Source organism: Canis lupus, chromosome 25, assembly GCF_011100685.1.
Source record: "Canis lupus familiaris isolate Mischka breed German Shepherd chromosome 25, alternate assembly UU_Cfam_GSD_1.0, whole genome shotgun sequence".
NCBI classification, from domain to species: Eukaryota; Metazoa; Chordata; class Mammalia; order Carnivora; family Canidae; genus Canis; species Canis lupus.
The window spans coordinates 24,985,236-25,012,795 of record NC_049246.1 but is presented as its reverse complement, the minus strand read 5'-3'; the positions used below and the strand labels follow the sequence as shown (position 1 = coordinate 25,012,795).

The following is a 27,560-nucleotide window of genomic DNA, read 5'->3' as shown; positions in this document are numbered from 1 at the left end:
TCTCTACTGTATTTTAATTTTTGAAAAAGTATGAGGTTTAGGTTGAACTCCATTTTTCAGGATGCCCACTGCTGCAGCACCATCTGTTGAAAATTCTTCCATCGAATTATTTCTGTACCTTTGTCAGAAATCAATTGGATGTGTTTGTGTATAATACATGATTTTTATTTTGCTTTATATTAAATATATTGCATGATGACTCCCAACAACAATCTTTTGATGAAGCTAATATAGAAACATCTGTTGTGCCCAAGATTGCGAATCCGAGAAACCACCAAGGAGCTGACACAAATGTAAGTACAGGAGGGTTTATTTACATGGTCAAGCTTGGGTCCAAGTATACTCCACACAGCAGAGCAGGGGCTTGGACCCTGAAGTGGGTTACAGCTGGGTTTTTATTGGTTAGTCTAAGGGATTTTCAGAAGGGGTGGAGGAATTTTTTTCCCATTCCAATATGGGGGAAAGGGTGGGGGAGTTTCTTAAGATCTAATATGGGATTCTCTGAGCTCTGTTGTATTTCTGATATGGGATTCCCTGTCAAGGACATTCTGCAGTTTTTTTCTGTAAAGTTCAACTCTTATTAACAGGGGCCTAAGATGGCTGTACTTGTGCTAATGCTAAACTTGAGGTGGGATGGCCTTAATTTCCTCGGCCTCCACACATGAATAAGAGATAATTTATAAAAATGAAAAGGAAAGCTCAATAAAATTAAATGGCTTAGCTAGGAAAACACAAAAAATTATTCAAAGTGAGGAATGGAATCTTACATAATAATCACCTATTAGGTTACAGCCTAATTTTAAATTGAAAGTTGTATCAAAATCAGCAGAAGGCAGGGTCTTTGAAATGACTTCCAAGGTTTAACTCCCAGTTAAGCTTTTTATCAGCTACAGGCCCTTGGGGCTCTAGCTTCTAAAACTTTCAATGTGTGCATTTTGCATTTCCAAAACAAAAATAATAGTGCACCTATCTCCTTGTGTTGCTGTTGAGCTAATAGAAGTAAAACGCTTACTTAGAATAGTGCTTAACATATTAAAAATACAATAAATGCCGGCTATCATTAATCAAATGTGATACAATATATCTGATAATTCCAGAGACAACTTGAATCAAACCTATCTTTCAACATAAAATATATTCATTCTAAATCTTAAGCAAGTTCTCAAGTCTATTTCTTCACTATATAATGAGATACTTGTGAGGAACAAATGAGTTCAAGTATTAGGAGAATGTATCACAGTTATATAGTATATAGTCCTTTAGCAAATACTGCTTTTCTAAAATGTAAAATACTATTTGTCATATTTTACCATTCTCAGTAAGATCAAATGTTTCTGAAGCCTTAATGTACATATAAAGTATTATGTGAGCTATGACGGTTCAAAAAGCAATAAAGGTGGTCCTTATGCTAGATCGCATCTTCTAGGCAAAATGAGGGCAAACAAAATAGAAAAAGGAGGGAAATTATTGCTCCCCATGGTTTATGAGACTAACCAGGTTCAATATCCATAATTTCCAAATGCAGTGTGAGTGATGGAGGATTCCAACACCAACAACTCTACTGACCCAGTTTCTAAAGACAGAGCTAACATTTAGCAAACTCATGAAAATTAAGTTTCTCTGATATCCTAAGAGAAAGAAACACAGATTAAGGAAATCTGCTACAGAAGAACAGCAGTTTGATCAACTTAATTAGCATATATAAGAATTGATTACCAACAAAGAAAATTCCATATGGGGCGTTATGGTTTCTTATCTCTTATGAAAGTACTGATCTAATTCATAATACTAATTTATTGATAATTATTGATAATTATGGGTAAATACTGATAATATTATTTTCTTAAATAGATCATGATTTTGAGACCAAAGTAGAATAAGCTACTTGTCTACTGAGTTCCTGGAGTCTCCTATTAACACCCTATGGTGAGGCAAATCACTGGCCCCCTACCCCTGCTACCTCCTGTTGATTCACCAGGTTGTGGCATATAAAGAGTGACATCTGTTGATTCAGTCCACTTCACTGACAGCAAATACCTGCCTCACTTGTCATGTAGAAGCAGAGAAGATGCCTCAGAGAAGCAATTGAATCTGTTACAAGAAAAGTCAAAGGCTGCCCAAGGCAGTAGTTGTTGAAAAACAAAACAAAACCAAAACAAAGCAAACAAAAAAACTACAGCAAGTTTAAGATTTAAAAGAAAAAAGTTGTTCACATTCATGCTTGAAACTCAAGTCTCCACTTGATTTCATCATTTTTTCCATCCTAACAATTTTTCCTCTTAACAATTTTTTGAAAAATAACATCATTGTACTCTTTTTCTTGTGAATTACTTTGTTATATATTTAAGATTTCGAAGACAGCAAATCTTAGAATTGGGAAATAGATATGTATAAATTTCTTTTCAGGATTATGTCCACATCTTTTCAAGAGAAAGAGTCTTGATAGCATAGCCAAGACCTGAATGGTTAACTGAAGCTGAACCCTCTCTGGCATGGGAGCAGGAAAGAGAACTTGCTCACTGGTTACTGTGCAAACTCAGAATCATTCTGAAATTTTCTGAGAGTAATCCAAAACACTCACACGTTTCTTTTAACCAATGACAACCTGTTTTTCCTCCCCCACCCCCACCCCCATGTAAATAAGGTCCACAAACCCAAGGAAGTGTGATCATAATCAGTTTGGGGAGAGCAGACATAGAAATTGAGTCCTAAGATTGCTGTTACCATGGGGAGGAAGGGGTATTGTTCATTTTTGACATTTTGAAAATAACTCATAAAACAAGAGTATCTGTACAAAGATTTATAGGGAGCAAGGTATTCTCCTGTATGTTGTTTAACTTTCACAACCTAAATGTAAATAGCAAAGATATAATTGAATCAGTAACATTAAATATATAGCAGGACTTCAGGTTTCATTTTGTTTTTTAGGAAGCTCTGAATAATCTTTGAAACAGAATTGTCATTCTCTTAGATAACACAAGAAATTATTGTATGCATGCAAAGAAAGAAAAAAAAGACAGAAAATTATATTAAAGTTAACCAAACAGATTCACTTATGCAAATAGCAACCAGCAGAGCAAAGTAAACTTCACTTGCAAATCTTACAAGTCATAGCCCACACTAAAATTTTAGGTAAACGATACATAACCCTATATTCTTGATCTGCTAAGTTAAATAGTTCTACTTTCTTGAAGGAAAGGGAAAGGTTACATTGCCTGAAGAATTTAGGTCTTATTAACCCTTTCTTCTAGGTAAAGTATCATACCACACACCTCTGTGATAAAGTAATAAAGTGGAGTCCAGTCAAGTTTGTGAGAAATAGAGTACGAGAAGTCTTAAGAAGAGAAAAATAACAAGGAGCACTGGCAATGTCAAGAAGACTCAGGAGAGGGAGATGGAGGGGGATGAATGAAATAGACAAAGGGGACTAAAAGTACTCTTATCTTGATGAGCACTGAGTGATGTAGAAAGAATTGCTGAATCACTATATACCACCCCTGAAACTAATATAACCCGACATGTAAATTATACTGGAATTTAAAAAAAAATTAGTCAACAGCAAAGGGGAAAGCGTGACTGGGACACTGCTAGTAAAACCAGTTTGGGTGGTGTGGAATGATTACATGATGGACAAACAGACATAAAGTTAATTGAGGCTAGACAAGCCAGACAGAGCTACGAGGTCCTGGACAAACGTTAAGGACTTAAAATTTTATTTATCCTTTTGAAAATGGAAATTTATTTATGGCCTTTAATAAGAAAATGACATAATTAAAGGTATTGTTTGGGAAAATTGACCTAATGCTGGTATGCATTTGAATTAGGGAAGTGCAGAGCTAGAGGCAAGAGGACTAGTTAGGAGGCTCCAGGAGCAAGTCTCCCCTGTAGAAGTCAGGGGCAGAGGGAGCAGGAGTTGGAAGGCATGATGCCAATTGGGACTAGCACTGAGCACTTGCAACATGCCAGCTGCTGTCCTGAGCTTCATTTGATCCTGTGAAGTGGACACTAAACAAATTGCCCAAGGTCAATGTACCAAGTATTTGATAAATATATTATATTGAATATGCCCTCCATACAATTCCCTCTATCAGAAAAGATTGAAGAAAGATCAGGGAGGAAAGAATCGGTTTTCTTTTATCACCAGGGCATTTAGCCTGGCCTGTGAGCAAATTTCAGACAGAACTCAAAATTCCTGGAAGACTGTGGCTGCCCACACTCCCACCGTTGAGGTTGGTCCCTTCTCTGAAATACTCAAAGAAATGCCTCCTAGAAATTAAAACAAAAAAAATCATAGTAAATATCTTATTGTAAGTATATTGAAAGAAGAAATCCATGGAAATATCTAGATGGCCTTACACTTCAGGACTCAGACCTTAGATCTCAGCATTCACATTTCATGTACACAGGCCTCTGTCATATGCCTCTTTTACTAATAAGAAAGTGAAGCCTTGGGAATGCAAGCAGCTTACGCAAGGTCAAGCAGGTATGTGATAGGGATCTGAACAAAATTACCATCTTGTCAATGAAGCCCTAGATCATTTCCAGTATATACCACCACCTCATGCTATCCAGAGTTGCATTTATTTTTACTTAGTGGAAAAGAAAAAAGATTGTGGCTGGTAATAGTGAACTATCTCTACTATTTTACACTTATTTTGCTATAAGCACTTCTGAATACTAAAATGTCTTCTGAGACTTCCTCATCAAACACATGATTTATTATTATCTGAAGGAATAGCTTGCTATTCTTCATTCCATATATCAACAGGATCATTTTTCTGACTTTCGTTATCATAAAGAGGCAGAGGCCTCTGTTAAAATCAATGTCGCTCATCTCGTTATCCATAAAGATGTTACATCATGCTGGATTCTTCAAGATGTAAAGGGTGAAAACAATGTAAGTGCATTTCTTTCCCCACTTAGGCTTAAACTACACATCATATGTATCTCCCTTTAAACACTCAATTGTGTAGGCAATTTGAGCTATAATTGTGCTAAAGAACAAAGTTCAAGACATTAACTTAATGTTAATGGCATATGACAGAGGCCTGTGTACATCAAATGTGAATGCTGAGATCTAAGGTCTGAGTCCTGAAATGTAAGGCCATCCAGATATTTCCATGGATTTCTTCTTTCAATATACTTACAATAAGATATTTACTATGATTTTTTTTTTAATTTCTAGTTCAATGGGTTATTCTCACCACAGTGAGAGGATAGAAACAAAATAGAAAAGAGCTAGCAAATTCATGTTATCTACACAGTGGTCATGGAACTATGGAATTCTAGCCACAGAAAATTAGTATATTTATCATACAGCAGAAACTGTTAAAATTCATAAATATAACTAATTGAAGGGCTAAATTAAGTTTCTATAAAATTGGAGTGAGCACATGGGTTACAAAGAAATGTGCCTATAATAAAAGGAAAGGAAATTCTGTCTCCAGTAATTAGTCCACATTTATTTGTGATTTGTGAGATGCCTAAATCACGAGATAGGGGGAGACTGATTGGCTCCAGTCGATAAATAAAGTTCCCACCTTTGGTTCAGGTTATGATCTCAGACTCAACCTGGCTTTGGGCTCCCTGCTCAGCAGTCTGCTTCTCCCTTGCCTCTGCCCCACCCCTATGCTTTGCTCATACCCTCTCTCTGTCTCAAATAAATAAATAAAATCATTTTTTAAAATTTTGAGAAAAAAAAAACAATGAATTTCCTTAAAGGTTTACTTACAAAAAAATTTTTCCGATAAAAATAATGTAGATTTTAAATAATTCTTGCAGATTTAAAAATTTAAAAGTTCAATCATTATGATGGCTTTGGAATAAAATATGCTCTATTTAAGAATATAACCCTAGTGGGGGAACCCCGGGTGGCGCAGCGGTTTAGCTCCTGCCTTTGGCCTAGGACCCGATCCTGGAGACCCGGGATGAAGTCCGGCGTCGGGCTCCCGATGCATGGTGCCTGCTTCTCCCTCTGCCTATGTCTCTGCCTCTCTCTCTCTCTGTGACTATCATAAATTAAAAAAAAAAAAAAAAAAAAAAAAGAATATAACCCTAGTGGGACACCTGGGTGGCGAAGTGGTTGAGCATCTGCCTGTGGCTCAGGGCGTGATCCTGGATTTCCGGAATCATATCCACATTGGGTTCCCTGCAGGGACCTTGCTTCTCCCTCTGCCTATGTCTCTGCCTCTCTGTCTCTCCTGAAAAAATAAAAAAATCTTTTTAAAAAAAGAAAAAAAAAAAAAGGATACCACCCTAGTGTCTAAGTAATATGCCAAAATAAATTCCCTTTTATTTGACATACACATAAAGGAACAAATTAATGATATTGAGGAACTCTTGGAAGTTTGAAGGATTTTCTTTAATATAGATCTTGGGAGTCCATGTACAATGTAAGGTAGACTTTTATTTTTAAGTAAAGAACAAATATACTCCAAGTAACATTCTCACATCTTACTCAATCTAATTGCCAAATTGATTAACAATTTGTATAAGGATACGGTAGGAGAGATTCCTTAGGAACATGAGCACAAAACCATTTTCCTGTCTGTACGTACCTCTATTTGAAAATGCTGCATTTTCATAGAATGGAAAATCCTGGACTTCTCCTTCACACCACATTGAAAACTTTACTGATCTGATGCGAGACACCACAAAAACTAACCTGGAATCTCAGACAGAATTGGTGCTGACAGGAAGTCAGTTGTATCATTTTACCAACATGGAAGGATCTATTGTATAGGCTGCAATCTTATAGTGTTTAAGAGCAACTGCTCAAATATTTTTACTCTAATATTTGCTTTATAATGACTCCTCCGTGCCTGAAACCCATCTAATATGAGTGTGAATCAGCCAAGATATGCCGTCTGTCTCCAGTAAAGCATCTTCTGAGAGTGTCAGGGAGCCTTCAGATGATACTGAGGTTGTGTAACATTTTACTGCAATGTCATCACATGACAACACACAGGTAAAAGTCGCTTCTGTCAGGAAGGTTTACACTATCACAGCTGGCTTGTTCTGGATTTACTCTGAAGGTGAGCTTCTCCCACACCTCCAATATTAGTTACAGAGACTACCAAAGAAGGAATCAGAAACCTGGAGCATAACTTAGTAGGGAGATCTCAGGGAAGAATGGAGGGAGTAGCCAAAATGAAAGACATAATGTCACTGGATGCAGGAAAAGACTTTTCCTCCGAATCAAATTTTTAGAAATTACCCTTGACTCTGTAGTCAAAGTTGCAAAGAACACAACTACTTTGAAAATACCTGTGGGAGAAGAATAGTTGAAAACAGTTTGATAAGGCATCTCCATTTAAAGAAAGAATCTTATGTCATCATGATTTCTGGTAGATGAGGACTAATAGAGTATAGAGGCACAGAGATATACTTGATTTAGGAAAAGGCAGGACTCAGTATGATAAACAAAGAAGATCGAGGAAATTATTGGTTTAAACTGAAGGATTAAACTGAAGAATTTGATTACATGTTAAAAATAACCACCCACAAATAGAGTGAATTTTGAAACAATATGAACTCTTGCCTGTGTCTTTGCAAATTGGTGTAAATCACATGCTTTATACCTAACACTTGGTAATTTAGATGAAATTAGATTGAACTCCATGTTTCCATTTGTTATGAAAATCCAAAGACATTCCATGATTGCTGGATACTTTCTGGACAGCTTACTACCTCATGACTTCCTCTGCTTCTTGGGTTCTTGTCCCACACATGCTATCTAAGCACTTCCTCACATCCACCTGGATGTAGAACAGCTCCTTTATTGTGTTCCTCAAAAATCAAACCAAAGCCTTTGTAAGCATACCTGATTTTATTGATGACTGGAGGGATGAAGGGTGAAAACATATAAATTATTATACTGCCCTCTCCCCTAGGTCCATTTTTACCACTTATCAGAAGTTTCTTTCTTGGCTCTTTTTCTCTGCTTTTCTGTTTTGCTGGCTTGTCTTTTCTCTTGTCCCCACCTCTTTTACTCCATATTTCTCCTCCAACCCCATCCCTCACCCCTCTCAGTAGCAAAACAACACATTCCTCTCCTTATTTTGTGCATAGCAGCTTCCCCCTTCTTCTGAAGTGACCATCTGATACCCTCCCAGCATTTATGGACACATTTTCTGAACAGAAACCGTTCACAGAGAAGAATTCTTGACCAAATGTTAGGATAATATTCTCAAACTGTATTACAATTAATATCTGTATTTGAATAAGACAAATTTGGGGCAGCCCGGGTGGCTCAGCAGTTTAGTGCCATCTTCAGTCCAGGGTGTGATCCTGGAGACCTGGGATCAAGTCCCACCTCAGGCTTCCTGCATGGAGCCTGCTTCTCCCTCTGCCTGTGTCTCTGCCTCTCTCTCTCTCTCTCTCTCTCTCTCTCTGTCTCTCATAAATAAATGAATAAGTAAAATCTTTAAAAAAAAAAGACTAATTTGATGTGATCATGTTGAAAATGATTAAGATGGAACCAACGACTTCTCAAAAGTTAACCTCATTAAGTCCTCAGCAAATGCAGGGGAAGAAGAACATTTCCACTACTCTCTGAGGCAATATGGCCAGGAACCTGTGAGTTACATGGACAAAAGACAGATAAGAAAAAAAGCTTATGATTTTTATTGATGTTAATATATTTTACATGCATGGGGGCTTCACAGGAAAGAAGTGAGAAACCCAAAGAAGTAGTTAGACTCCAGGGCTTATATATATTAATTTAACAAGGGCCAATAAATTGTGGAGAAGTGATCAGATAAAGGAAAGGGAGGTTGGGGGACACTTGGGTGGCTCAGTGGTTGAGCATCTGCCTTCGGCACAAAGTATGATCCTGGACTCCCTGAATCGAGTACCACATTGGGCTCCTTGCATGGAGCCTGCTTCTCCCTCTGCCTATCCTCTGCCAGTCTCTCTGTGTCTCTCATGAATAAATAAATACAAATATTAAAAAAAAAAAAAGTAAAAGGAGGCTGGGCTTCTAGGGCAGAAAAACCATGTGGAAGTGACTAGAAAATTTATGGGGGCAACTAGTGGAACTGAAAGGATATTTTAGTCAGGTTTGGGTACATAGTCTGGTCTTGGTGCAGCTCTCTATCTCTGGCTATCTAAGGGTTGCTATCCTCACCACGGTACAGGAGGGGAAAATGTATGTCCTGCTTCTCAGGAAGGGCAGAGGGCTCTAATTACAGTCCTTATTCTTAATTGCCTTCAGTTCACAATAATCAGTGTGCCACAGTGGCATATTTGGGGGGTAACAAAGATATCCTGATCTCCTTCACAAACAAGTGAGGCATTTTTCTCCCCACTTGATAGATGAAGGCTCTAAGGCAATATTAGGAAAATTTCCCGACATGACTGGAGTGAGGAGGCCTATAAAACTATTCAGTTCTAGTGGCTCCTATTCACACGTTTCATGATGCTTTTTTATATGGCAACCAAAACGCAATTTTTTGAATGTCTATAATACACACGTTTTGAAACTTGACTATATACTATTTTGTAGTATTTGTTAGCCTTTTGTCTCTGACAGGACAATAAGCTCTTCCAAGACCAATACTAATTTGTGAACTTCTCCTTTGCTATCCCCAAGATTAAGAACCAGTCACCAGGGGATCCCTGGGTGGCGCAGCGGTTTGGTGCCTGCCTTTGGCCCAGGGTGTGATCCTGCAGACCTGGGATCAAATCCCACGTCGGGCTCCTGGTGCATGGAGCCTGCTCCTCCCTCTGCCTGTGTCTCTGCCTCTCTCTCTGTGTGTGACTATCATAAATAAATTTAAAAAAAATAAAAATAAAAAAAGAACCAGTTACCATATTAAATAAGGACTTTTAAAATTCCTTATGCTAATTTTACCATTCTGTGAAGAATTGGGTAAAGCTGCCTTATACAGACTTTAGAATAAAGCTGGATTTATTGATATCTTAAGCTACTACAGGATTAAAACAAGATGAAAACATTTAAGCAAATTATTTTGAAGCATCATCACTCAGGATTAACCTTTAGCAAAATGCTAGGAAATGTAGTTTTACATAAAGAAGCTGGAAAATCCCATTTTCCCTTTACTGTTTTTTTGGGACATTCTGAGGAGTTCCTTTCTCCAAGGCTACCTACTCAGATCCTTTTATCAGGAGCCTAGAGGCATCTAATGGCCCCTCCCTCCACCTATCCTGAGATGTTAGTCAAATAAAGCCATTTCATTGAACAGAAGAAAGAAGAAAGAAAGAAAGAGAAAGAGAAAGAAAGAAGAAAGAAGAAAGAAAGAAGAAAAAGAAAGAAAAAAGAAGAAGAAGAATAGAAGAAGAAGAAAAAAGGAAAGACAAAAAAGAAGAAAAAGAAACGAACGAAAAAAGCCACTAAACAAGAGCAACTATAAGAAAGAATGCTCACTAAGACACCGCCCTCCCGAACGACCGCCATGCGCCAGCCCGCCCCCAAGACAGAGAGAAACAGAAAAAGTGGGTTTAATATAAATATCTGTATTTATAGCTAATATAATTAGCTATAAATATCTAACCACTCATAGTGTATCTGATGCTATTTCTATTTATCTTCTCTCTCTCTCTCTCTCTCTGGCTGGGAAAAGGTAAGAGAAAAACAGGATGTGTTAGAAATATTATATCATCAGTTAACTAGAACATTCTTTGGCTTTGATTATCTTTTATGCCTTTCTCCCCCCAAGTGGGCTTAAAACCTTCTATTTCAGAATTTATACTTTTCAGTGACCTTAATAGGTCTAGACATCTTCCTCAATTAGACTGTAATATTTAGCACAATATATACTTTTCTCAAAAATATTTGTGAAATAATGAGTGAAAAATTACCAATATTGGATTAAGTTCCTCAGTTTCCCTCTGTAATTTATCCTAATATTCATTCAAAGTAGTTGGTCCCATGAGGGAGAGTGTGGTTATTAAATCCCTTCAGAGAAGGCAACGTACTTTCTCCATGATTCCACAGGCACCTGACAACACCTTGGCCAGTCAGATGCACTGTGATATCCCCTACAAACAAGATCCCAAGCAGCTCTCTGGTCTACCTAATTTTCTGAGCTAAATTGCAAGGATTGCAGAGAGGTGATGAAACCACACACAGCACACACACAACCTCTCACAAGGAGAGCTCACCCTCCAAACATCACTGCCTTCCCAGGAGGCTCAGCCAGCCCTTCCCTAGGTGTTCAGGGAACCCCTCTGAGAGGACAGCTGGGAAGTAGCAAATCAGAACATAATTCTGATGTTGAATTTATCACTGAGTCTGATTACCTCTTTTCAATACTGGAAAAGACAACATGATATAAAACTAAATTCTCCTTCCTAGGCCTCCTCTGGTAGAAGGCAAACTGCTACACCTTTTCCTTCCACACAATTTTAGTCAACCTAATCCCTCCCTCTATTTTTTAAAGTACAGAAAGGCTGATTAATCTCCTGCCCCTGAATAATCATAATGCAAACACCAACATGATAGGCAAAATTGGGGACAAACATTTGGATATGCTCAGCGAAGGCAAATCTATAGTAACTGGTTAATGATTTCTGGCCCTGGGGAGAAGCCAAGGAGTTCAAGTGAAGAAATGTGTAGTAGGATGTGGTTCTTGCACCTTTGACATGGGAATGAAGAGGATCCTTCAGAGCCTGCAGGGAAAAAAAGCATCGTGTTATATGGCCTCTAGTGCGCCATTCCAGCAGATTGAGATACATGGGCAGCACCTCGGCACCCTGAGCAACTGGTCTCCAAATGTAGCCTTTTGGTAGATGATCTGACTCAAAAAGCTTTAGTTTTATGTATTTCTTTAAGAATAGATCCATTGTTATTATCTTGAAATGGAACATCAGAAACACATCAACTTTATGTCTTTCACTTACCTGGAGTTCAAAGTGTTGTAGCAGCTCTGTTTCTTTTCTGTACGAAATTGTTCCAGGTTGACCCAGTTTTCCCCATATGAAGTAAATTGAACAGTTAGGGGTTTACGAGATTTAGCACATGAACTGGATGTCTACATCAAGCACTGTGTCGAGTTGGAATTACTTGCTGTTGGAAAATGAACTGCTATAATAGTTCAGAGCGAATGCTGAGTTTTGTCAAAAATCTGTCACTTTCAATGACAATGAAAATTACATTGAAGAAGTCACTCTGCTTCTGGCTTTGCAGATGGGGTTTTCTGCATCTCATGTAAAATGAATCTGTGGAAGTAATCAAGGAATGTCAAATACCCAATGATGAGATAAAAATGCTGCTTAAGAATTATTAGTTGATTTGGTTTTGTTAGATATTAATCGGAAAGGGTTCCAACTTGTTTTATTGGTACTTAAAATAATCTCTTGACTTAACTTTTTAATTTCATTTCTCTGAAACAAGTCACATGATTCTTTCTCTCTGTGAAAGCACATTTACCAGTCGAAACTACATTCAGTTTTTAAGCTATTGAATTGAGTTTTGTGCTTTAATGAAGTAATTGACTAAACAATTTAACATCAAGCTACGGGAACTCAAAGATGCTCTTAGTGAGTACAAAGTGATAGCAAACCTTTCCTCATCTCATCTGCAAATAGCAAGTAGCTCCCATTGTTTGTAAACTAATATATTTTTACACCAGGAGCAATGTTGTCTTTAAAAAAAATGTCTGTCTTCATGTAAAAATATGAGCACAGACAGAGGGCTGTATTTTAGTGAAAGAGGCAATCAAACCAAGAGCAGACCCTGAGGTGGTAGCAAGCGGTCTTATTTGCTTAATTGCTTCTCTTCACCCACACAATATCCTTTTACATGAGAAGGGCAATCTTACAAACAAACAGGGGAGGGAATTGAAAGTACTGAGCCTAAAGCAATAGGATTTTGGACAGTGGAGAGAAATCACCTGGGAAATATTATAACCTTGTTGTCAGAATCCTGGGGTCACATAGGAAGTTGTATAAAGAGGCCTACAGGGACCCATGGATAAAGTAGGAATAGAAATAACATATGGTAAGAACGTGAGAGGAATCAGTCTACCTATCAAATAATTACTGTCATTTTATGTATGCAGGTGGGCAAAAGAGCAACAGGCAACCGGTTAGTCTGATACACGATACTTTTACACACTTGTAATAGTTGCCAAGTTTTACAGTTACCACTATGGTGCTGAGTATAACATTTCAGAAATATTTTTCCAACTGTCTTAAATCCTCTATGGAAAGAGAAAGAAAAAAAAAAAAGGAAGAAGAAGAGAAAAACAGAAAACAACAAGCTAAGCCACTAGGGGTATAATGATGAACAGACCTTACTCAGTCTGTATACCTGAGGAATTCAGTCCTTGGAGTTAAATATTATAGATAGGTAGACAGATGGATAAATTAAAATGTAGCATGGCAAATGCTATTATGGGGATGTGAACAGAATGCCCATGGAGGACAGGGCAAATACTTTTCTTGAGAGAAGTTAGGGTTCTCACAGTCTTTGAGGTCGATATTGAAAAAATATCAGCAATTTTCCAAGAAAAAAAAAGAAAATGCAAGTGTGAGATTCCAGTTACAAAGAACAGTCTTGAAGTCTGCCATTTACAGGATGAGCAAGAAGGTCAATGCGAGAAGAGCATGAAGTGTGTGAGAAATAGAAATTCAGGACAGACTTCAAGGTTTGGTAGCAACCAGAACAGAAGGGTTCTCCTCACTCTCTGAGGTTCAGCCTCAGAATCACCTGGAGGAGGGCTTGCTAAATCACAGACTCAAGGATTGTACCCTCAGTACATCTGTGGAGGGACCTAACACTTTGCCTTACTAACAAGTTCCCTGGAGTGCTAATTCTGCTACTCCAGGGACCACCCTTTGAGATACAGGGAGAGACTCTGATATCCTAAGGACTGCTGAGAGACACTAATGAGAGACGATGGAGAACTTGTGGGAAGACACGCAAATCATTGCCTTTGGTTTATAGTGTGAGATTTCACTAGTGTATGGAAGTCTGGTAATAGGAAAATAAATAAGGATTATTAAATATTCTGAGAGAGAAATGAGAGCTTTCTACCTAGTAGAAGCTGGAGGGAAGAAAAATGGCCATGAAATATGTCACAGGTAGAAGCAACAGGACTTGGCATCCACTTGGATTTGAGAGTTGAGAAAAAAGAAAGAAATGAGGAATGACAAAGTAAGTCTTAGCTCAGGAGAATAGGCACTTAATAGGGACATCAACTGCAGGATCCAGTATACAACACTGGAGCAGGTCTCAAGAAGGAGGGGTAATGTGACTTCTACTTCTAGAAATACTGCTTTATGGTTACTTTTAAAAACATCCCTGTACAGTGCTGGATTAAAATACAAATCCTCTTTAGTGCAGCAAAAACATGACAATATTATAAATGATGGTTATGTGTCACTATGCTTTTGTCCAACCCACAGAATGTACAACACCAAGAATGAATCCTTAGGTAAACTGTGAACTTTGGGTGGTCATGATGAGTCAATGTAGGTTTATCCTTAGTAAAAAAAAAAAAAAAAAAAAAAAAAAAAAAGGTACCATTCCAGTGAGTGATGTTGACATTGGGAGAGGCTGTGTGGTGGTGGCGGGTGGGGGAGTGGGTAGGAACTATGTGGAAATCTCTGTACTTCCCTCCTTTTTAAAAAGTCTTAAAAAATACAAAATCTTTGATATATGGTGACATACAGTGTCGAATGCTACTCAGAGGTTAAATAGGGTGCAGCACACACACACACACACAAAAGAACTTTGGATTTGGTCAGAGGCCATTCTCTTCCCAGCAAAAATAGTTTTCCTCCATGAAGAGAAAATAAGCCAAATTGTAATCAGTTGAGGAGTGTATAGGACTTAAGAAAGTGAGCACATCAAGGGTCATTGCACTCATAAGAACTATGACATCAAAGAAAAGGGAGGCTGGAAGAACTTGATGGGATGATCAGATCAAGAGAAATTATTGATGTTCACTTGAGGGTATGAAAGGGATTTGAGCATATCCCGGGGCAAAAGCCAGTAAAAAGAAAAAATCCAAAATTCTTGAAATGAGATATAACTGATCAAGCAAAGCCCATAAATAGGCAGGAAGTATTAAGAGATATCTGCCAAAGAATCTGAGTTCTATGCTCTGGTTCTATTGTCACATGAAATGATAATCAGGGCTTCTGGTCATCTGTATCCATGCTTGCAATGACCAGAGTTATCCTTTGACGCTGTCTGTGTGGCTTCTTCAGCTTTGCCAGATCTTAGCTACTCTTACACCTTAAAAACCTACCATGAGCCTACTTAAGCTTTGCCCCCCTAACCCCTGCTGGAAGCCTTGCAGTGTCTGCCCCTTTGGGGAGCCTTGCCAGTTTTCCAGATCCTAATGCAAAGAAGGACACAGACTTCTCTGTTCTCAGGATCCACAAGGCCCCTCCTGTTCTCCCTCAGCTTTGGAGACCTTCTGTGTGTACTGGAGGAGCATTTGTTCCTTTATGTTTTTTTCAAGGCACTCTATCTCTGTCTTCAAATGACACCCCACCCTTTTCCTGCTTCCTGCAAAACATAAATTCTCTGAAAGTTTGAGGCTTTGAAGAACTAAAAGACAGACAGTTTTGTAAACCAGCTTCACTTTCTGTCCTGCCCCTAAACTGCTTGAGACTTTGGGATGAGGGGTAGAGGACAGAAAGGAAACAAAGTATTAACTCTGCTTTACAAGTGAGAATATTGAGGCTTGGGAGACGATTTGTCCAGCTTTTAAAAAGTGGTACACGGTAGAACTAAGAATTCAGCTAAATAAATGCTCATCCCCAAATCCATCCAGTTAACCACCCCACTAACCTCTGCTTTTATTTTCTAAAGATAAAATAATGTGGACTTTCGCACACATCTACTGAAACCACAAGGGCCTCAGAAAGTCTGCCTTTTATTTATGGTTATGTAGATTTTAAGGATGTGGATTGACCTCATTTCCCAGAGAAATATATAAAAATGAGCTTAACTATGAATATAACATCTAGTATTTGTTTGAAAATTACTGTCTTTAGGGGGATCCCTGGGTGGCTCAGCAGTTTAGCGCCTGTCTTCAGCCCAGGGTGTGATTCTGGAGTCCGGGGATCAAGTCCCACATCGGGCGCCTTGCATGGAGCCTGCTTCTCCCTCTGCCTGTGTCTCTGTTTCTCTCTCTCTCTCTCTCTGTATCTCTCATGAATAAATAGAAACTTTAAAAAAAAAAAAAAAGAAAGAAAGAAAATTACTGTCTTTAGAGTTTTTGAGGACAGAATTAATACTTCTATCTCTCCCCCCCAAAATGTCTCAGACATTTTCTATAAAAAGTAAATAATATTTAGTAATTTATATTCCCACCTATAAATATATCTGGGCTGTTACTCAGTAAGGTTCAGCACTCAGGCACTACATGTTTAAATGGAGAAGGAAGACAAAATGTCCTGGGAAATCAGAGTCCTTAATTACTTGCTACCAGGAAATTATGTGCTTATTTTGAGACACTAGAGCTTTTTTATTTTGGGGCACTCCCAAGTGTGTTACTGATTCATAGTGTAGTAGGGTAAGCAATCTGGTACCTACCCCCCAAAAAAGGCAAGAATGGAATTAGAAAGCCTGAAAAAATCATGATGACCCCTTAGGAAAGAAATATGAATATATATATATTCTTATTTCATCCCCTTTTACTCAGTAATTTTACTTTTGAAAATTTAACGCCGATGGTCTTTTGATGTGCCTGCTTGGCTAAGCTACGGTTCCCAGTTACTCAGAACCACTTATCAAGGTGTCGTTGTGAAGTTATTTTTTAGATGTGATTAAAGTCCATAATCAACTGACTGTAAATTAAAGAGATTATAAGATAATTTGAGTGGGTCTTATTCAGTTAAAAGGACCTGAAAGCAGCTGAAGCTTCCCAGAAGGCAAAGCTTTGCTTGCAGACAGCCGTTTCAGCCCATTCCAGAGAGTTCCAGCCTGCCCTTCCTGACAGCCTGCCCAATGGATTCCACACTTGCCTAGCTGCCCTCCATGATCATGTGAGCCACTTTGTTATAGTAAGTTTTGTATATCTCCTATAGGTTCTGCTTCTCTGGTTGAACTCTGACTGGTACTCTAAGTAAAATAAATAATCTGAAATTAAGTAAGATGCTCCCTAGAGCATTTTTATAATGGCAAATTTAAATGTGCAATATTATGAGATTAAAGTAATCACAGTATAGTCACTGGATGGGTTTTTAAGTTAAATGCATGAAATTTTGGTAATACAGAACAAACATTAAAGTTTAAGATGCAGGATATAAACTGTATATAGAGAATGGTCACAGTTATGTAAAAATGCACCCCCCCCCCCCAAAAAAAAAAAGCCTCGAAGAGGACTTGTATTAGAAGTTGTCTTTGGGACATGGGATTATTTACTATATTTTAAACTGGGAGATAGGTTAATATTAATCTTTTAAGAAAGTTAGCCATTTATGTTAATGCTGCACACTTCTTCAGAATTAAGGACATTTCCAAATATAAATAATTTTAAAAATACTGCTTTTAAATTCATTGGCGATTCTTCAGAGAAGTCTAGTGCCTTAATCAATTAGAACAATAAGAAAATAAGTAAGTACACAAAAGGCACAGATAAGATAGTTGTTATAATTCTGCTTAGTAAAGAGTTGCCTGAAATTAAATTTTGAGCTGGACATGTTTCTATCAAACTGAGCCATAATTTTAGCACTTGTTATAATAGGCCTAGGTTTTTAAGAATTAATTTTGTTTGTATGCAGTATTACCAATGCTGCTCACAACCCCATCTGTGTGGGTTCCAGTAGCTCTCTGCATATGAATCTGAATGTCTCCCTCTCTTAAGCTGTCTTTGAAAATTAACAATTAAAAAAAAATTTCCACAGTTTTTGCCAGAAAAAGAGTTGAGAAAACATACAGACATAGGTAAAATCAGAGCAATAGACCCATGAGATTATTTAAGTGGTTAAATCCATCTGTATGTATAGAAACGAGTATAAAATGAATTTTCTGTGTCCCAGGATTTGTCCAACGAGGATAAAAACTCAGTATCATACCACCTTCAGTCATTTACCATCTAAACTATTATCACTGCTTAAGCATGTTTTGTACGTAAATTTAAACAGACATTAAATCTAAAGCAGATACGTCTAGAGCGGAACCCATGGTTTTATGTTATTTTATGTGTCTTTCATGTCATGTAAGTACCCATCCAATATATCATGAATACATTTATTGTGCAAGTATGTGTTTATAATGAGAAAAATATTGATATTTCAATAGGTCATATATAAAATCATATATATTTTACATTTTTTATGTATATATACATTTTTTTCTATATATAAAAGGCATGAGAATATGGATTCCAAATACGGGGCCAGTGGGTATTGTTGTTTGGTTGCCTTGTGTCTCTGGATCATGGAGTAACTCCAGATTTTCAGATTTGAAAGAAGTCAAACTTTGGAAGATTTTCAAATCATATAGCAGGGTTTAGGCTAGTGATGTCCTCAAATGCATCTGTGTGCCTCCCTCCCCAGCACCGCTGGGGGCACCAGCTTCTTTGAAAAAATATCCTGTGGAGATGTGCTCTTTAGTCAGCAACCCTGAACTCTATGAGATCATCATCATAATTTCATACAGAAATTTTGGAAGAAGTCAATAAACTTTGGCAATGTGCTGTGGGCATATGAGCTTGTTAGAGAAAACATGTAGTGATGGTGAAGAGTTGATGACAATTTGGGATCCTCTTTTTTGAGGCATCTGTTTTCATTTATATTCAGTTGTTCATCTGCTATTCATTCAGGAAGGTTTGTTAGTAGCTTAGACATATTTAAGCAGTTGAATAGTTGAATCTACATAGAAAGCTAATATAGTTAATGGTCAAAGAAAATTAAGGTAGTAGAATTCATTATATGTATATAATGTGTGTATATATATGTATACATACACACACACACACACACGCACTGCAACAGTGCTTTTTCTTTTTAATTGTAGCCTTATCGCTTTTATTGGCTCTAAAGCACATTATGAATAATGTCGTGGTCCTGAGGCAAGTGAGCTATTCAGTTCTCTGATTCACAATCCGTAGTTTCTGTGTTTTAAAAGTGTCCAGTCCTGTGCTATGGAATAAATGTGGGCCTTTATCCTGGAGCATCAGATAAACTCACTTATATGTAAGGCATTATTTTTATGTTAAGGCAAGTAAGGTTATTTTATTAAATAGAATTCAAAATTTGTTTTGAAACAGAACACTTGGATCATGTCAGGCTATATACCTTTACACCTCTATGACTATACACTTTTGACTCTTCTAGCCACTTTTCATTCACTCAATTCCTTAAACAGAACACCAAAAGCACAAGACATAAAAGAAAATCATTGGTAAATTGGACTTCATTAAAATGAAAAACATTTGCTCTTTAAAAAATGCTATTAAGAAAATGGAAAGGCAAGCCAAAAACTGGGAGAAAATATTCACAACACATGCCAGATGAAAGACTTGTATCCAGAATATATAAAGAATTCTTACAATTTAATAGTAAAACAAGTAACTCAGAAAAAATGTCAAACTGCCAAAGTAGATATATAATACCTGCCAGCAGTGTATGAGAGTCTAGTTACTTATTAACTGTGTGATCTTTGGCAAGTAATGACAACTTTGTCTCAGAAAGAGTGGTTGAATACAAAAATAGTCACAATGAATCTCTCTCCAAGAAGTGGAGTCCACTTCCCCCCACCACACACCCCACCACATTTGAAACCTGGTGGGATTTGTAACTTTCTTTGACCAACAGAATACACTAGAAATGAGGTTGTGCTAGTTCAAAACCTGGGCCTCAAGAGATCATAGAGCCTCTACTCTAGAGCTTTTGGAACCCTGAGACTACCCCTTCCCCCATGAGCAAACACCGCTCCTCTTCCACCCCCCCACCCCCCCCACCCCCCCCCTAACCCCAGTTTATAGGCTGGAGAATGAGACACATTGTAGAGAGGCTAAGGCCTTCACAGACCAGTCAAGCTCTGACTCATCAGCTGATCACAAGGGCTAGCTAGCAAAGCCCCGCCCAAACTGCTATCCACAGAACCATGTTAAATTCAGGATTGACAACGGTTATAGCAGCAATGTCCACAATAGCCAAACTGTGGAAGGAGCCTCGGTGTCCATCGAAAGATGAATGGATAAAGATGTGGTCTATGTATACAATGGAATATTACTCGGCCATTAGAAACGACAAATATCCACCATTTGCTTCGAAGTGGATGGACCTGGAGGATATTATGCTGAGTGAAGTAAGTCAGTTGGAGAAGGACAAACATTATATGGTCTCATTCATTTGGGGAATATAAAAATTAGTGAAAGGGAATAAAGGGGAAAGGAGAAAAAATGAGTGAAAATATCAGTGAGGGTGACAAAACATGAGAGACACCTAACTTTGGGAAACGAACAAGGGGTAGTGGAAAGGGAGGTGGGTGGGGGGTTGGGGTGACTGGGTGATGGGCACTGAGGGGGACACTTGGCACGATGAGCAGTGGGTGTTATGCTAAATGGTGGCAATTTGAACTCCAATAAAAACATTAAAAAAAAAATTCAGGGTTGAGGTTTGAAGCCATTAACTTGGGAGGTAGTTTGTTCATCACAATGGATAATTGATACGGACATATCATCAGTGAGATAAGATAATACAAGTATCTACCAAATTGTATTGTTGAGGTTTAAATGAGATGTGTGTCAGAGCAAGTAAGTATTCAAGTATTTTAGCAATGATTGGTGCTTTGTAATTTTTGATAAACATTCTTTTGTCTGGGAGGAGGCTTTTTCAAAGGCTGGCACTTCCCAGGGCTACTGTCTTATCTGATAACCTATAAAAGTTTCCATTTTGAAAAAATACATTATGGGGGCACTTGGGTGGCTCAGTTAACATCTGCCTTTGGCTCAGATCATGATCTCATGGGCTTGATCTCATCAAGCCCCTGCTCCCTGCTCTGCGGAGTGTCTGCTTCTCCCTCTGCCCCTTACTTCACTTGTGCTCTCTCTCAAACAAATAAATACAATCTAAAAAAAAAAGAAAGAAGAAAGAAAGAAGGAAAGAAAGAAAGAAAGAAAGAAAGAAAGAAAGAAAGAAAGAAAGAAAGAAAGAAAGAAAGAAAGAAAGAAAGAAAGAAAGAAAGAAAGAAAGAAAGAAAGAAAGAAAGAAAGAAGAAAGAAAGAAAGAAAGAAAGAAAGAAGAAAGAAGAAAGAAAGAAAGAAAGAAAGAAAGAAAGAAAGAAAGAAAGAAAGAAAGAAAGAAAAGAAAGGTTATGAGCTAACTGGCTGAAAATTATTCTTCCTGACAAGAAAGGTAAAGACACTTTTCTTCTAGATGATGGCTGTTAAATGTAAATACATGATTGGTGCAGAGAGAAAGAAACTATGGTTCTTCTCCCTATTGATCTATCAGCTCATATTCTTCTATCTAATTAAGCTTTTTGTCTTGTGTAGCTGCAAGTTAAATCAAACAGATGTACGGAGGGAGCGGGGGAAAGAGAATGTAAAATTAATATGGTTAAAGAGACAGTTTCCAAGAGGACTACATGAAGCAAGCTTGAGCAGAGTATCTTAATTGTTGTTTCAATGTTAGCTGGGACTCATAGCTGCATTCCATTAAATATTACTGCAAATAATGATGCTCATCAGATTATAATTAGAATTTTATTCCAATGCATCTTTTTTCATGCCCCCAAGTTCAAAAGATATTTCTCAAATATATCCTTAAAAGTGTAAACGCTGATCAAACATTAATCCTTTTTAGTCTTCCCTTATTTTTTTTTTTTGCATAATTTTCAAATTTTTACAAAGTCTTTCTCAGCAGTAAGTGCATTAACTGTTACAATAACAAGTGTTAATGTAGTTCCTGTCTTTTCCCGAAAGGACTATAAAACTGCAAGGCTTTTAGGACCTAAGGCAGAGATATAAATATTCAACCCAGGTGTTTCTAAATCACCTTCCACAGTCTCAAACGATGCTATACTTGAATAGCTTTGGCAGGATGTCTTAGAGTGTCTTCTGTTTGTATCTCGTTAGGTTACATCCAGAAGAAATGCATACAATAAAGCAAAGCCTGCTGACATATTTATTTTTAGGATAGTTCTGTCATATGAACTTTATAAGCATATTTGAAAATCCAGCTGTGGAAAGGTATGCATACTAGATAAATGGCTATTGGGCACTTGCCAGACCACAAAGTTAAACTGTACATCGCAAAGAAAAATTCTAAAACCAACGTTAGAGCAGTTTGTCTTTTAAGTTAAATCTTCAATTAACCACCTAATTTCTGTTAGTATCGATACAGCAATCTTTTTAATGCCTATTAAAAATAAGAAAATACATTACAGTGTTTTTCTGAAACACTCTTAAATGTTAGGTCTTTTCTGGTTTATAAAAGTCTTGTCTTATCTAAAGTGTTTCTCTTACTATAAATGTCCTCTGTGCCCAATGTAATCAATTTTCCACTTTCAGTAAATTCCAAAGAACTCTACCTTCCAAAAGAAGTGTTGGCTCAACATCTTGGTGGATTGTTTCTATTAGCAAATGCATTATTTAGAGAGGAATGTCACGTGTTCTAGACTTCAATTCCAAGAAGTCAATAGGTTCGATCCTAAGCATTATTTCCTCCAATTATAAACAAAATGGCATTTATTCCTTCAAAAATAGATTGCTTGAGCCAGAACTTATGGATATGTTCATCCTGAATTATTTTCTCTTTAAACTAAGGCACAGTCTGATTCTAGCTCTATGTATTGAACAAACATCTGAACCTGAACAGTAAATAGTTGTGATTTTTTTAAAGTTTTGTTTTTTTAAGCTTCTATTTATTTATTCAAGAGAGACACACAGAGAGGCAGAGACACAGGCAGAGGGAGAAGCAGACTCCCTGTGGGGACCCTGACGTGGGGCTCGATCCTGGGACTCCAGGATCACACCCTGCGCCAAAGGCAGACACTCAACCACTGAGCCACCCAGGTGTCCCAGTAGTTGTGATTAATGCATACATTGCCTGAGATCTTTGGTCATTCAAATGGGAAGCACGTAACATCTCTGCCACTTTGAGACCCATACCATTTGGGGAGATACTTTCTTAAATATGATCATAAAAATAAAAGTGGATTTTATTTTATTGAAAGGATTTTTTTTTTTTTTTTAAAGTATGTGCTAGCAATTTGAGGATTCAACAAATTGCAATGAATGAGCCAAGGCCTGTAAGATATGTCTGGTCCATGGAATTGTGTTTATAAGATGTGTATAAAGTATTGCTGATGTTGTGTGTTCAAAGAAAAAGCAAATGCTGTCTCCATTAATAGTCCTTTCGATTGCCACATATGGTGGCACTGCTGAAATGAATGGCATGGTTCAGTTTAGAATGTATAATCAACACAGGAGCAGCGATCTTAGATCCAAAGGACTTAATTTATTTTGCCATCACCCCAGCTTATGTGGCATACTCTGACCTTAGTGTGACAATCAATTCTACAACAAATGGATTTTCCCTATCCAGCTCTTTTTCTGCTGCTTTCATTGTTATGCTATGTCTTAATTCCCACCCCGCTTAGTCAATGTTTTTGCTTTTCTGGATATATGTATAATACTTATGTGTAGACCTAATAAGCAGTGAGAGGAAAGTAAGGGTGAACCTCTGCAATGTTTGAATTTTTCTCTAGTTAGCTTGTACCGACTTTGTATTTTTTTTTCCTGAAGTTGATACAAATATTTAAGTTAATGAAGCAGATCTCTTTTTTTAAGATTTTAATTTATTTATTCATGAGGGATACAGAGAGAGAGGCAGAGACATAGGCAGAGGGAGAAGCAGGATCCATGCAGGGAGCCCAATGTGGGACTCAATCCCTGAACTCTGGGATCATGCTCTGAGCCAAAGGCGTATTCAACCACTGAGCCACCCAGGCGCCCTCCAGATCTTCCGTTGTTAAGAAATACATTTTTCTACTCTCCATAGCTCCCACTTACAATGACAACAAAGAAATATTAAAACTTTAAACCATGAAGAGAATGGGGTGAAGGGTTACCAGCAGAGGTTTTAACAAATATCTGGCAAATGGAAATCAGATAAACAGGGTTACCTGTGCAAAAGGAAGGAAAAAGCCATAGGTTGGCATGTACCCACTGGGAGAGCTGGAGCTATGAAGGGGGCCAAGCTTTTCAGGCAAAATTCTGGAGAGCCTCTAGACTGAGCAAATGAGCTCCATGAAAACATCAGAGCATGGCAAGGAAAGAAAAACATGGGACCCAAGAAATAAAGACTAAACACAGGAGGAAGGCCAAGGAAAGTTCCATAATGATGAGTTTACACTTAAACAGAAACTCCTACAGATGAATGTAACTTTTACAGACATAAAGACAGGAATAGATACCAATTACCTTAATCACTGTCACCCTGAAAATACTTCCTAAGGAAATAATAGTACATATCATCAAAGATTTCTGTGTAGAAGTGTTTATCATGGCACTTACTGTTTTTAGGAACTTTATAAATCAGCAAAATAAACTCAGAGAGAAAATTATTTAAAAGATTATGGTGTTGTGCCTGGCATGTTGAAGTTCAAATACTTAAATTTTTAAAAGGAAATATTTTGGGGGCACTTGGGTGGCTCAGTTAGTTAAATGTCTGCCTTCAGCTCAGGTCATGATCCTGGTGTCCTGGAATGGAGTCCCACATTGCACTCTCTGCTCAGTGAGGAGTCTGCTTCTCCCTCCCCCTGCTCTTATGCACAGGCTCTAACTCCCTCTTAAATAAGTAAAATCTTTACAAAAATAAAAATTAAAAAAATAAAAGGAAATATTTTGTAGCTATTAAAATCCAAATTGTGCATTGTAAAAAATATTTAATGAACTGGGAAAAGCACATGAGTTTAATGAAAAATAAAAATTACAACTAAAAAATAACATTTATTTTTAACAACCCACACAATCACATAAAAACACAAGACAAAAGTTAGATACATAACACACAACATTAAAGGTTATTTCTTTGTTATGAATTTAGTACAAATTTGCTCTTTGTACTTTTCAAATTGTCAGAATGAAAATGTTCTAACATGTTGAAAGATGAACATGTGGTATATATTCATAATAAAAACAGAAAAGAGATTATATATTCTTATAGTCATTTTATAGGAAGTATGAAAGTTGAAGCTATAATAAGCACCCTTATCTAAAATATTCAAGTTTACATACTCTTTTTGACCTAAGGGTAGAGGAAGTTATTTGTAACTCCTCCAAACTCATCTTTAAAAATTTAACAGGACAGTTCAGTAGTCTATTTTTACCATAAATCTATCTTAAGCAAGAATGTTGATAACCTGAAGGTTAACATGTATTCATTAGTATTTTGTTTTACAAAATCAGAACAAATAATCCAAACAGTCTTATCCTTTTTTAAAACCTAAAAACAAAACAAAAACCAACAAAAAGAAAATCCCTCATGAAATACCTTTTGAACTTTTTCGCTTCAGTTTCTCTCTCATAGCATAATATTTTTAGTTCCCATGCGTAAAGTACATTCTCAGAGCTATAAAGTGTGAGAACATTATCCTGGAAGTAAAATGTTATTGTTAAACCACCAAATATATTTTAACATTGACCATTGGGATGCCTGGGTGGCTCAGCAGTTGAGTGTCTGCCTTTGGCTCAGGGTGTGATCCTGGAGTCCCTGGATCGAGTCCCATATCCGGTTTCTGCATGGAGCCCGCTTCTCCCTCTGTCTATGTTTCTGCTTCATTCTCTGTGTCTCTCATGAATAAATAAAATCTTTAAAAAAAAAAAAAAAAAACATTGACCATCTCGTAACTTCAAAGATATACCAAAACAATTTAAAAAAAAAAAAAAAGAAAAAACAGGTCTCCTTCGACTTTAGCTTTTACAATTTAATCAACTAAAACTGTACTATTAGGGGAAAGGCTAACAATTTTTCTGAAAAGTCTTATGATTTACCTTTGTTAAAATGTGTAAGTTTTGTGTGTTTGAGGGAAGTGCTTTCCTGAGCTATTTTCCTGTTCATCTTGATTCACCTTCCTAATGAAACAGGAAAGCGTATAATTGCCATTACTCTTCACAATCCAGTCTTAAATGCTAATGCTTTGTCATAAATTTTTCTACGTGACTTCAGATTTAAAAAGCCACTTTCATTTATATTAAATGATATTTTGGTCCAGGAAAGTCAAAAGCTATCGATACCCTCTATGTAGAATTCAGTTGGTTTGAATTGTATAATAATAACACAGTACTAATAGCTTTTTGAATGTTTCAAAGTGTTATGGTTAAAAATCATAGTTATTGAATAGTTCTTCTTTGCCATAAGAAGAGATTAAAGAAATAAGGTAATTTTTCCTAAAAAAGTTACACACAATTTTCTGAGTATATCATGATACCATACAGCCTCTGATAATAATGGCAGTATTTTGGTTCACACATTTGAAAAGTCCACAGGTAGATCTGGCTTTGGAAAAAGCTTACTTCAGCAATTCACATACTGTTTTTACCATTGTGCCCTTTGAGATATTGGCTTTTTCTCTGGGTTCACATGGGAGCTTTTCACTCAGGCACAAATAACTATCAGCTCCAGACTTGAATCCTCATATTTACATTGTAGAGAGTAAAAGAGCATCTCTTTTGGTAGCTACCATGGAAAAGAAAAGAGGTTTCTCTTTCTCAAAAAAGACCAAACTCCTTAAGACAAACCAGAATAGAACAAAACAAAACAACCCAACTCCTTGTCCACAGTTGGGTCACCTGCTCACTTGTCAATCAGTATCTGAGAATAAGGAGAATGAGTTATAAGGTAAGTGGATCCACACCTGAATTCATGTCACTTGAAACAACGTGACTCACTCACAAAGGAAAGGCATTGTTGTCCATTAGGAAATATGGGTGAAGTCCCCAAAGGAAGAGAAGTATGAGACTGCACAGCAAATAAGTGTCTATTCTACATATCTATCATAATTATATAGATTATTTCATATTAATAATTGTATGCTTCACTTTTAAGAGAAAACAAAACACCAATTCTGTAGTCTTTAACTCCATGACAAAAATGAGCAATGTTAACAAATCAACATATTTATTTAATTATCTGGAATTACAGATGGGAGATTATTTATCCTATTAGACCCATTTGAAGACATGGTTCTTCAAAAGTGACTTTCTACACGACTAATATCAACATTCTTTGATGACTATCATCCATCCGAGACAGACACATCCCAGCTAATCAACTATTCTTTGATTTTTTTTTCCTTGGTATTTGTCTTTTCTGTCTCTCCTTTCTCTCCAACACTATTTCTTCCCTGTAAACTTGTTTCTCTCCTGGACTGTTACACTGTCCCTAACCAGTGGCATTGGTTGAGGCCTAACCAGTCCTTGTGCCTTACCTTTGTCATCTTCTAATTCCTCTTCTTTTTTATTTATTTTTATTTATTTTTTATTTTATTTATTTATGATAGTCACAGAGAGAGAGAGAGAGAGAGAGAGAGAGAGAGAGAGGCAGAGACACAGGCAGAGGGAGAAGCAGGCTTCATGCACAGGGAGCCCGACGTGGGATTCGATCCCGGGTCTCCAGGATCGCGC

At 37.2% G+C, this 27,560-nt stretch overlaps 1 long non-coding RNA gene across 1 annotated transcript; it reads right to left on the bottom strand.

Annotated features, from left to right (window-relative positions):
• Nucleotides 1-10,513: 10,513 nt before the first annotated feature.
• On the bottom strand, nt 10,514-27,505 carry LOC119865934. Its single transcript, XR_005378590.1, has 3 exons — nt 25,429-27,505; nt 11,863-12,180; nt 10,514-11,631 (listed from the first exon to the last, which is right to left on the bottom strand). It is a non-coding gene; the product is annotated as an uncharacterized LOC119865934 (long non-coding RNA).
• Between the last annotated feature and the right edge of the window lie 55 nt (nt 27,506-27,560).